Here is an 11,685-nt window from a genome sequence, read left to right on the forward strand (position 1 = left end):
GAATAATTCAAATAATTCAAATCTGAATTTTTGATAAGCTAATGTTTTTTTTTTCTACTGATTCACATTTTACAATGATGCTTTTCATTCGTCGTACCTAATGGTTTCGAAGTTTATTGCTATGAATGAGAAAAAAACTAGACTACTTTATTGTATATCTGTAAATGGAAATACAATCATATAAATTTGAAACTTTTCTTGATAAATCGTTGATTAGTTGAATAAATATTGGTTTTAATAAATCCATAATAACAAAACGTCTGAGTGATGAAACCATATGCTGGTAGGAAAAATATCAATGAAACCAAAATATATATGAATCTAATTCCTTTTTATCATGGTTTTAGTATTTTGGCACTGAGAAAAGAGTATCGATTGATCAATTTTAAAAATGTTTGTTGTTATTCTCAAAATAAAAACATGTCTTCACATCTGACATCACTGATCATACCGAGAAAAAGTGACATAAGTCTTTCCAGTCTACCAAATAAAACATTTCAATGAAACTCGTGTACTGGAATATGATATTTTGCTCGTCTCGACAGTGACTGAAGCCGAGACGAGACGAGGCGAATTGCTCGTCTCGTTTTCTGGAATAGGGCCCATAATGATTTTGGTTTGAAATTCGTTTGTATTTTTTAGAAAAATCAGAATTTTTCTTCAAATTTCCCGGTTTAAGTATTTTTTCTACGATAAAAAGGTTAGAAAATCATCATTTTACATTATTTCATTCATAACATATGAAAAATGGCTTGGTGTAAGTGTTGTAATCCATATTTTTTACTAGGCGAACGATGAGTGGCATATGTAGCGCTTCAAATACTGCAGATCCTTCTAGTATCGGTCGGTCGAACGGAATCCCCTGCATAATCATTTATATCAACCAACTTAATATGATATCGATCGCATCGCCATGAGCTTCTGAAAAATGTTCGGAAGTTTGTACTCATAACTCATATGTACTTTCAAACTTAAAAATTCTGAAGATTATCTATGACTTTGGTCAATTCGCTTGTTGAAATCATTGTAAATATACCAAAAACCTATCTTTCTTACCATTTACTGATGACATTTAATGGTTGAAATGAATTTGAATAGAAATTAATAAAAACAATCACGACTGAATCTCGCTTTCACGCGCGTAGAAATACAAACATCATTACTTATGTGGTTCTGAGCTCTAATGTGGGTGTCGCGTGAGCTGATGCAGCTTTGCGTGGATTCGTCAATTGAACATAGACCATGGAGTGGTATGCCGCCACCAACGTGCAGGATGTACCCAAGGAGAAGAATCTTCCTAACACGCCGAAGCTCGGGGAATATTTGGCTATCGTTAAGCGGAAACCGAAGGAACCACAAAAAACTATTTGAAGTAAATTCAAACCAAACCAATGATTAATATAGTTCACAAGACTGGTCTACCACTAATTTTTATATTTCATAAATGTTACGTAAGAACGGAAATGAATAGCATGATTCCATGGTATTGACTCCATTTCAAAACTTATATATTCTACGTTTTCAGTCGAAAATGTTGTATGTAAACCAACAATGATACACAAATGGAGATTATCTTGTACATCATTAACCCATACATTTGTCATTTTTGAACATATTAGTGCACATCCGACGTGACACTGCTGATTCCGTTGAGAGATGTGACTACAACAAGTTTGTTTACACGGTTCATGTTATAGTTATCCGATATCGCTGAGAAAATATTATCATCCGATTCCAAGCCAAGCCAAGATCAAAACAAACGTCCGCACGGAACCTGTTTATCATGGCTCGCTCGGCAGCGGCCACTGCGTGCGTGAATAGAATGATTACATTTCCACGATATGAATAATTACGGATGACGTTGTAAAACGAATAATTTCCATCCAGTTGCCGCTCGGTTAGCGGGTAATCAAGTTTTGATTCACATTTGTTTCTATAGGTTTTTTTTGTCTTGGATCGCTACAGTTGAGATTCGTTTCGTGTACATCTTTGTATCCATTTTATTGTCTAATAACCGTCGTCTCGTGCTAAAGTGACCTGTTCGTTCAATAGGAGACAGACCTTAACTCGTGTTTTGTTGTTTGAAGTGCAATGAGTGTCAATCTTGATTCGCTCGTAATGATACATAATGATACTACATCAACACTCAACCGATATTTCGGGTCCCAGGTTTGTTTCCCTCAATTCGTTGAAATCGTTCATTGTTTCTCCCTACTGTACTCGTTCTGTCCGGCGGCTTATCATTGTCAAACACGTTGATAGCAAACCCGAGTGCAGCCAAAATTCCTATCGCCGGACAAACTTGTTTATCCGGCAAAGTAAGTATTGAAAGTTTTTTCCATTTGCTACGAATGATAATGCAGTGAACATCTAACTAATGGCCCTCCACGTGAAAACGATCCAATAATAGAACGCAAAACAGGTCAGCTGATCATCAACCGATTTTGTAGATCTATATGATAATATACCTGCGATGCGACTAGGGGTAAACGAGTAAATGATCCCATTGACGACACCCTCCGAAAATTGTGCAAATTATCATCCCAATTGAATCATCTTTCGCAAAAACCGACAGCGTTTGTTTCTATTAGACGGAACAATTTCTACTGCAAGTGGGGAAGTGTACAATTTTTCAATTTATCGACCCTTTCCCCCGAGGGTGATGAGTTTTGCGGGGCCTTGGTGACAGTTTGTTGCTTGTGAAATTAGAAGGAACTAAGTATCGCTGGGGTTTCAAGTTCGTATGTGATGGCAGGTCGTCCGCTTACATCTAATTGAGTTACTGATTGTCTTTAATTGTTCATAATCAAAGGCCCAGGTAACGCATACAAAGAATCATTATTTGGCTTCCCGAGCCAACGACAAAATGTCACCTGATATGACGTTTTTTATTACCTCTTTTTTTCGATGATCGCGTGACTAGGACTGGGTTTTTTTCAATTATTCAACTGATTATTTCCGTTCATTCGGGTGCTTCTTGGCGACAATCTCAGGCCTAAATTGAACATAATTGTCCTAATTTAAAAAAAGGAAAAACCTTGTTTGAATCAGACCAATTTGACAATGATAGATCAAATATTCCTAGCAAAACACAGTTTCTTCTTCGGTGTGGTCTACTTTCGATTCAACGATGTATTCAATAACCAAACTGAAGGTTACTATACAAAAACCACTCCATTGGTTGCTCCATTTTTTGAATTACACCTATGTTGGAACCAGGATTGCCAAGTGTTCTTTCAGTGAAGTCTGGATTCGGATGAATGAAAAGTCTGGATTTGTCTGGATATTTATGAAAAAGGTGTTTTGTAATTTTTTATGGTGTAAATTGCGATTCTAAATTATTTTCAATACTTGATATATATGGAATTGTATATTTATCGTACGTTGAAACACTACATTTAAAAACATTTGATACCGTTCGAAAAAGTCGTGAAATGCTAGAATGTGAGCTTGCAAATCCAAAGGCTTACCTTGCAAAAGCTTGTTCGTTTTATTTATCAGTTTGAGGATACATGATAGATAAGTCAAATAGAGCTGATAAAATTGATCGTTAAAAGAATTATAAATGGATACCACTTTGGACTACTTTACATAATCAACAAAAAAAGAAAAGAGATTCGTAGAGCATCAAACTTACCAACGACTCTGTGAGCAACTGGTTCTAATAACAACCATCTTTTCGCACATGGATGTGACAACGCCTCAGAGGATTCATTTTCAGAAACTATTGAATCTCATCAAATTTGCTGTTTCCAAGGAACTACAGCTTGGGTTGCTACAAATGGATACCATTGAGTAATTGCCATGAACTCATCAACTTTCACGAAAGTAGAAGCCAGCCAGAAGAGTTAATGTTAAATTATTGCGGTAAATCTGGAGAAATCTTGTCAAATTATGAAGAGTTTGAACTAGACAAAAGACAGTCTGGATGTCTGGATAACCCGCAAAAGTCTGGAGGATTCCAGATAAATCTGAAAGGCTGACAACGCTGCTTGGAACCATATTTTTCGTTTATTTTGCGTTGACTGATAAGTATTTGAAGTACCGTTCTGAATCATATTTCGGACGATTAAGGCATTTAATGCAGAAAACAGATTTGAACTTTATGCACAGGTATTATTTGGTTGATAAATTTATCAAATTAGTTCAATATGCTTTCAAGCTTTCCATTGTGGTACTTATTTGATTGAAAACATAAAAAATTATCCAATAAAAATGTTTTTCAATTGAAGCGAATTCGAATCAAACTTCGGCCACTATTCCTCAAGTTTTTGGCGCTACGTCATTTCAATCAACTTCTTCACAGGTTCTGCGTCGTGTATTCTGGCAGCATTGGGAGGAATCAACGTTTCTTCTGTTGAAAGTTCATCTAGTTGCACATTGTCTAATTATCCAGAGTCCCTCATATCTATCTGATGGTCTGTAGTTGAAAAACATGTGTATTATTTATACAAGATTTCAAAATATGTTGGTGCATTATATGAATCTACGCTTTGCATCCATAATAAGCCTGAAAACGCTGTTAGTTTTTTACCTACTATGTTATAATTCAAATGCAATTCTCATTTAAAATGATAGTGAACCAAGGGGTTAGGATCAATTGGGATGTTAATTCCATAGTTATATCATCAGGACTTTAAGCATTTCAAGATATTATTACAAAGTGTCCGAAATATAATTCAGAAGGGTATTTGCGCAAGATGATGCTTCGAAAATGGTTCAATCATTTTTAAAAAAAGGTCCAGATTCTTCGTTACAATTCATGGAACTGTTTTCTCCATTCCATTCCAAATCATTTCATATACAGTTAACTGATTTATTATACGGATTTTAACATAGATGCTGCAGAAGTTGCTACAAAAAATGGTGCGTTAATGCTCCACTGTTGATAAAATTATCAATACTTCTCTAAGTACCGGATAGACCATTTACATTAGTACAATCGTTTTTACGCCATTTCTCATTTTGCAATCAGTTTTTGCGATTCAAGTTCCGTAATAAAATTCAAGTTCAGTAATAAAACTTCTAGTGTTTGTCACTCAGAATACATACGAAGCTTGTCATTTGCCATAGAATTCTCACCTAAATACTAATGTACAGGGTCTTTCAGATTAAACGCTCACACAACAAATTTTGATAACTTCTACAAAAGTGAACCGATTTTTATTTAAAAAAAAACGAAAATAAATATTTTAGGACATTTTCGATGTGACCACCCCTTTTTTCGATAACGCGTTTTAAACGGTGAACAAAATTCTCCATGCACAATTCTAGCATTACAACTTCGATGCTGTTGAAAATCCGAGTTATTTGTTCTTCAAGTTCCTCCAAATTCCGTGGCTTGTTAACATAGCAACGGTCCCTCAGAGGAAGTAATCGGAAGAGAGGAATCAGTGGTGAGTTTTCTCATTTTTACTCCAGAAATATTGATGAAAGAAAAAACAAATCTAGTCGGGTAAGACGGAGACTCCACCGAATGGAAAGACTAACGTTTTGTTTTGAAAACAATTTGATTATCTCCTTCTTTTTAACAGATGCCCACTAACTACGTTTTCAAGAGCAACCAGATATCATGCACGAATTAGCAGAGCGGTTTTTAAAACGTAATCCGAATTTGTCATTCCGAATGCCAGAAACTATTTTTGATATGAAAAAAATAAAAAAAATACAAGCTCTTCTAGGTGATTTTGGTCAAGCCTTTTTAATCAATCATTTTTAGAGCTTATATGATGACATTCCTAATTTATCGAGTACATAAACTTGAATTTTTAGTTAGTGTCCATTAGGGTGTCAATGAAAATGGTCATCTCGAATTTCTTAAAAATGTTCAACACCTCGAAAAAACACGCAAAATATCAGCTCAATCGCACTTAAGGCGCAGAGCAGTTAAAGTTTGAGTTCTTTGAAAATCGAAAAATCACTCAAGGGGAGGAGTGAAGGAAATCGGGGGTTTCGAAATTTTTGTTTTGATGCCAAATGTCTTAAAATTGCATTACTTATCGAGATTTACAGTTACCTCGATTTTTTTTTTGTCAAAAAAAATATTTTTTTGACACTTGGTCGTTTTTTCGCCTGAAAAATTGATGTTTGACAAAAAATTGTAAATCTCGACGTGTCATGCAATTTTAAGACATTTGACATATTTTTTTTGTAAAACCCCGACTCCCGGTGATTTTTCGGTTTTCAAAAAAATCAAATTTTAACGTCTGCGACACCAGTAAATGAAGTTCGAATGAGCTAGTATTTTGCATAGGGTATATTATCGTGCAAATCAACATTTCGTAGCAAGCTCCGAATGAAAAATCGAGATAACTACTTTTATTGGCACCCTAAACCATACTTTTCGTTTCGTATTCCGAAAAAAGCTAAGTCCCAGAGTGCCGATTTTTGACAAAATAATTTTTTTCGAGGTGACACTAGATCTCGACGTTTCATGCCATTTTAAGACATTTGGCATAAAAAAAAAATCGAAAACCCCGATTTCCTTTACTCACCGTTTGAGTGATTTTTCGATTTTCAAAAAACTCTAAACTCTAACTTAAGTCCGTTTGAGCTGAAATTTGGCATAGAGTGTTTTTTCGAGGTGGTGAACATTTTGTATAGGGAAACTTTTTGTAATTCGATTTTTCCCATACATTCATTGGCACTCTATTGTCCATCTTTCCCGTCAAGTGTCCGTCTTTACCGACTCATTCTTATTTTTTCAAAGATGCCGGCATATTCATTCTGACTATCAATTTGTGGTGAGATAGCTATATATTGTTTGTGAAATTCACGAAAAAAAAATCAACGTATACTTAAGGCAGTAGTTTCTAGTCTAGAAATCTGAAAAAAATTCCTTCATATTTCTGCAGATTAGGCATTCGTGAATATACCCTAGAAAGGACTTATCGAAAATCCTATTATTTACCGAGCTAGAGCCATTTTAGTAATGCGGTATCTAACCTGCTAGGGCCATAACAATGAACTTCAAACGCGTTTTTCTCGAAACTAGTTTTTTTTCAAACTGGTGTACACGATATCTCAAGTTCTACAGGACCGATTCATGTCGAATTTATATGAATACATTCTGTATGCATGTCTCTATCGCTTGAACCTCTGAAAAATAACATTTTTCAAATTTTAATATTTTTAAAAAATCGGAGCCTAATTCTAGCCGACACTTCAGGCCCAGTAACTCTCCCAAGGCATGTCAAGAGAATTTCCAACCCGGGAAGACCCTTGACCGATCAGGAATTGAACCTAATACCTATGTCAGTACCAGCCTTGAATTTACAAAGGAAATCCCGCTTTACTGGATACCCGACAACGATCTGTTAATCGTTTTCGAGACCAGACAGCTGAGCAAACCTAAGCCTAATTCCAGCCGATACTTCAGGCCCTTCATTCAACCTGGGGTATAATCGCGTCAATCTGAATCTGCAATGAGATCTGCCACAACACAGAAAGATCTCGTCAATCATCTGTCAAAAGGATAAATTTACAAGTATTCCGGTTGAGCTATCCCTAGCTTCTTTTCAGTTTCCACTTTCAATCCCTTGGAATGGATCGATCTTATTAAACAAAACAAAAACAAAGAAAAAAATCACTTTTGCCAATGTTCAATTTCAAATTTTACTATGCCGGTTCACGCGCGCGATGCTCAAACTCTTGTAGACTTCACAATTATTTTTAAACTAATCTAATAACTAAAATTATTAAAAATTTAAGAAGAAAATAATAATAAAAACAACATACCATCATCATCATAGTCTAAAGATAAAAAAAAACACACACACATGCACCTACACCTAAAACAGTACTCTATTCATTATGTAATAATGATGACGGTCCCACTTTATTTTCCTACAACGATTTGAGCTGGACGAATTTTCTTTGATAACTATATATATATGGATTTCTTTTATAATACAAACAAAACCAGTATATTAGTTAAGAGCATATACATAGATTGTCACTCGAAAGAGCAAGTAAAGGCATTATATGAACGCTAGATATTCCAAGGCATGTCAAGAGAATTTCCAATCCGGGAAGACCCTTGACCGATCAGGAATCAAACCTAATACCTATATCCATACCAGCTTTGAATTTACAAAGGAAATCCCGCTTTACTGGATACCCGACAACGATCTGTTAATCGTTTTCGAGACCAGACAGCTGAGCAGCAAACCTAAGCCTAATTCCAGCCGATACTTCAGGCCCTTCATTCAAATTGGGGTATAATCGTTTCAATCAGAATCTGCAATGAGATCTGCCACAACACAGAAAGATCTCGTCAATCATCTGTAAAAAAAAGAAAAATTTACAAGAATTCCGGTTGAGCTATCCCTAGCTTGTTCGCAATTTCCACTTTCAATCCCTTAGAATATGATTTTCTTAAAAACAGAATAATTTTTTTAGCCAATGCTCAATATTAAGCTTCTCTATGCCGTTTCACGTGCACGATGCTCAAACTGTTGAAGACTACTCGAAATGTATAAAAAAAAAAAAATTAATTAAAAACGAGTACAAACAAATAAAACACCACCATCATCATAGTCTAATGATAAAAAAGACAAAAGCACAAAAAAAAAATTAATCCGTTATAGCTTCGTCATCTTACATACTAACATTGATTACACACCAGGTCAAAAATTTAAATCATGTTTCAAAAACTCTTTACAAATACTACGAAACATTCGAAGGCTTGTTGCTGTCTTTGCCTCATTGGGTAAGGTATTATACAGTCGATATCCCTTATAAAAAATTGAATTTTGGGTACACGACATTCGGAAGTTCATGGTTCTGAGGTCGCTTGCTTGTCTTGTATTATATCGATGCATGTCTCTTCCATACATTATAGTGTTTCGTAGGTAATTCGGCGTCATATTATTAGTCATTTTGTATATAAACGTGAGCGTGCAATATCTAATACGCTGACTGACTGACATCCATTGTAGGCATTCTAGCATGAATCTCCGCGGAGTTCGTCGATCACATCTCAATATCAGGCGCATAGCCTTGTTTTGCAACATTTGCATTCTTTGCATCTGTCTCTTATTTGCAAGAAATAGTACAGATGCACAATAATCAAAATGTGGAGCAATCAGCGCTTTGTAGATCGTTATTTTGCTTTCAAAAGTCAAGAAACGATTTATTCTACAAAGCACTCCATATTTTTGAGCTGCCTTCTTTATAGTATAATTAATGTTCTCTTCAAAAAGCAGCGTTTCGTCTAGAATAACGCCAAGATATTTGATTGATGATACTCTTTCTACGGGTTGCCCATCTATACTTATACTTAGATTGCCACTATCAAGACTGCGTGTCGACACTACCATGTATTTCGTTTTACTTATATTTAATTTCATTTTTTTCCATTTTAACCAGTCATCTAAGTTTTGTAGTTCAAGATTCATTTTTCTGTAACAGTCTTGCAATGTATCTGCCACAACAAATATCGCTGTGTCGTCAGCGAACAAATTCACTGTCATTTAACACCTGTTTGATGTCATTGATATAAAGCAAGAAAAGTAACGGCCCCAGAACACTTCCTTGAGGCACACCCAGATTCACTGATCCCGCCGATGATTTATTGTCCCTATAAATAGTGATTTGTGTTCGCCCGCTTAAGTAGCTTTCAAACCACGTCAATACAGGTCCAGTTACATCATAACTGGAAAGTAGTTTTATCAATTTACACCGGTCTACTGTCTCGAAGGCCCTTTTCAAATCAATAAATACCGTCAAAATAACTTTCTTCTCCTCTATAGCCTGTTTCCATTTTAGAAGCAACAAATTAAGAGCCGTTTCACAAGAGTGGTTTTTCCTAAATCCAGACTGTTCATCTACCAGTATTTCATTTTCCGTTATATGTTCCAGAAGTTGATCTTTGACAACGATTTCTAGGATTTTTTCGTACATTGGTAATATATTAACTGGTCTACGGTCTTCTGGTTTGGTCGATTTCGGATTTTTTGGAATCGGTATGACAACGGATTTCTTCCAACTATGTGGGCATTCACCTCGAATCATCGACTCATTTACTATATATAGTAGATTCTCTTTGATTAAATCAAATGCATCTACTAATACCGTTTTATTGATATCGTCAACACCCGCACAGTTTCTTAAATCCATCACAACCTTCCTCAGTGTTTCCATACTGATGGTTCTAAAGCATCTCCATTGTGAAGACAAACTAGGAAAAGCAAGATTTAGTCGATTTGTAGGAGGCACAATACCATTGTGGATTTCCTCCACACTTGACGTGAAAAATTTGTTCAATTTTTCAGCTGTTATGAAATTACATTCTGTATTACCGTCAAATTCAATGTCGATATCTTTACTTCCGCATGGATTACACAAATCTTTTATTTTTTTCCACAGCTTCTTTGGATCATGTTGAACTGCCATTATTTCACACACAAGTACACTTCATATATTAGGTAACGCAAAAAGTATTTTAAAATATCCTCTATCTTCCTCTACAACGTATTTTCATATTCCTTGTGCATTAAGAGTAAAACAAATAATACTTATCCAACACCCCCATAACTTATAAACTGCCCCATTCTTACTTAGTATAAACATTATAAATATCAAAATTCAATTCAATCACTTCAAAACCGCAAATACACCACTGATTCCTCGTTTTTTTTAGGAGGGAGTTCACCTACTTTCAAGCGTTATATTTTAAGCTTAAACTTTTATATTGATGGAAAAGAGGCTTCACATAATATATTTTTGGTGTAATTAGCGAACCTGGAGGCAAAAAGTAGGAGGACCAGGTCAAAATGTTCAGAAAGTTGAGTTTTTAGTCGTTTTCTCGGCAGTGCGTCAAATGGACTTATGGGGTTTGTTTGTTTGTTTGAGGAAGTGAAATGGACTAAAATCCACAAATCCACTTGGTACTCCAACTCTTGCAACCCGTTTGAAGAATACCAATCCATGTTATAACTCTTTTCTGGGCTACCATTTGGAATGTGAAATTAGTTAAAGTAAATTAAAAAGATTTCCTCTATTTTGGATACACGCATTTGTGATGCTGTTACACAGCCGTTTTAAAGGGAATTCATTCGAAGGAAAACATGAAACAGTCATGAATGCTAATCAAAATCATTGAATTCACGATATCCTTAGCCCCATCTGGTATTTCAAATCACGGAAGGACTGGTCGACCGTCATTGTAAATCAAGATCGTCAATTATAAAACGAGACTTATAAATGTGCTGTCAATGAGCAAATTTGAGTCCTCATTATATTTTTATCTAACCGAATATAAATCAAAGCATCAGGCGACAGACCGTTTGTATCGGTATCGCTATCCCTACAAGCTCGATGTGGAAACGTATGCATAAATGTTTCCATCATTGAAATTTGGGGATAAACTACCAGAGGCAACTATTCGGATTGCAATTTGGAACAACTAATACGCGTATCATAACAACACTGTACCTACCAATGTACCTCTCATGGGAAGCAACAGATAACCGTTGTCAATCTATTCGCCTTCCATCTACTATCACCAAAACTAGCTGCAGTAGCATACAAACAAAAACAACAACCCTTTTTCTGCACCACCCATTGTAATCCATCTAACTTAGAGAATGAGCGAACCAGAAAGAGAGAACTCGCACGCTTGCATCGTCCGCCACTTGTTGTGTCAGTTTCAATTCATCCCGAATGCTAGTATAAATGCTGTGC

This window comes from Toxorhynchites rutilus, chromosome 1, assembly GCF_029784135.1.
Source record: "Toxorhynchites rutilus septentrionalis strain SRP chromosome 1, ASM2978413v1, whole genome shotgun sequence".
Classification (NCBI taxonomy): Eukaryota; Metazoa; Arthropoda; class Insecta; order Diptera; family Culicidae; genus Toxorhynchites; species Toxorhynchites rutilus.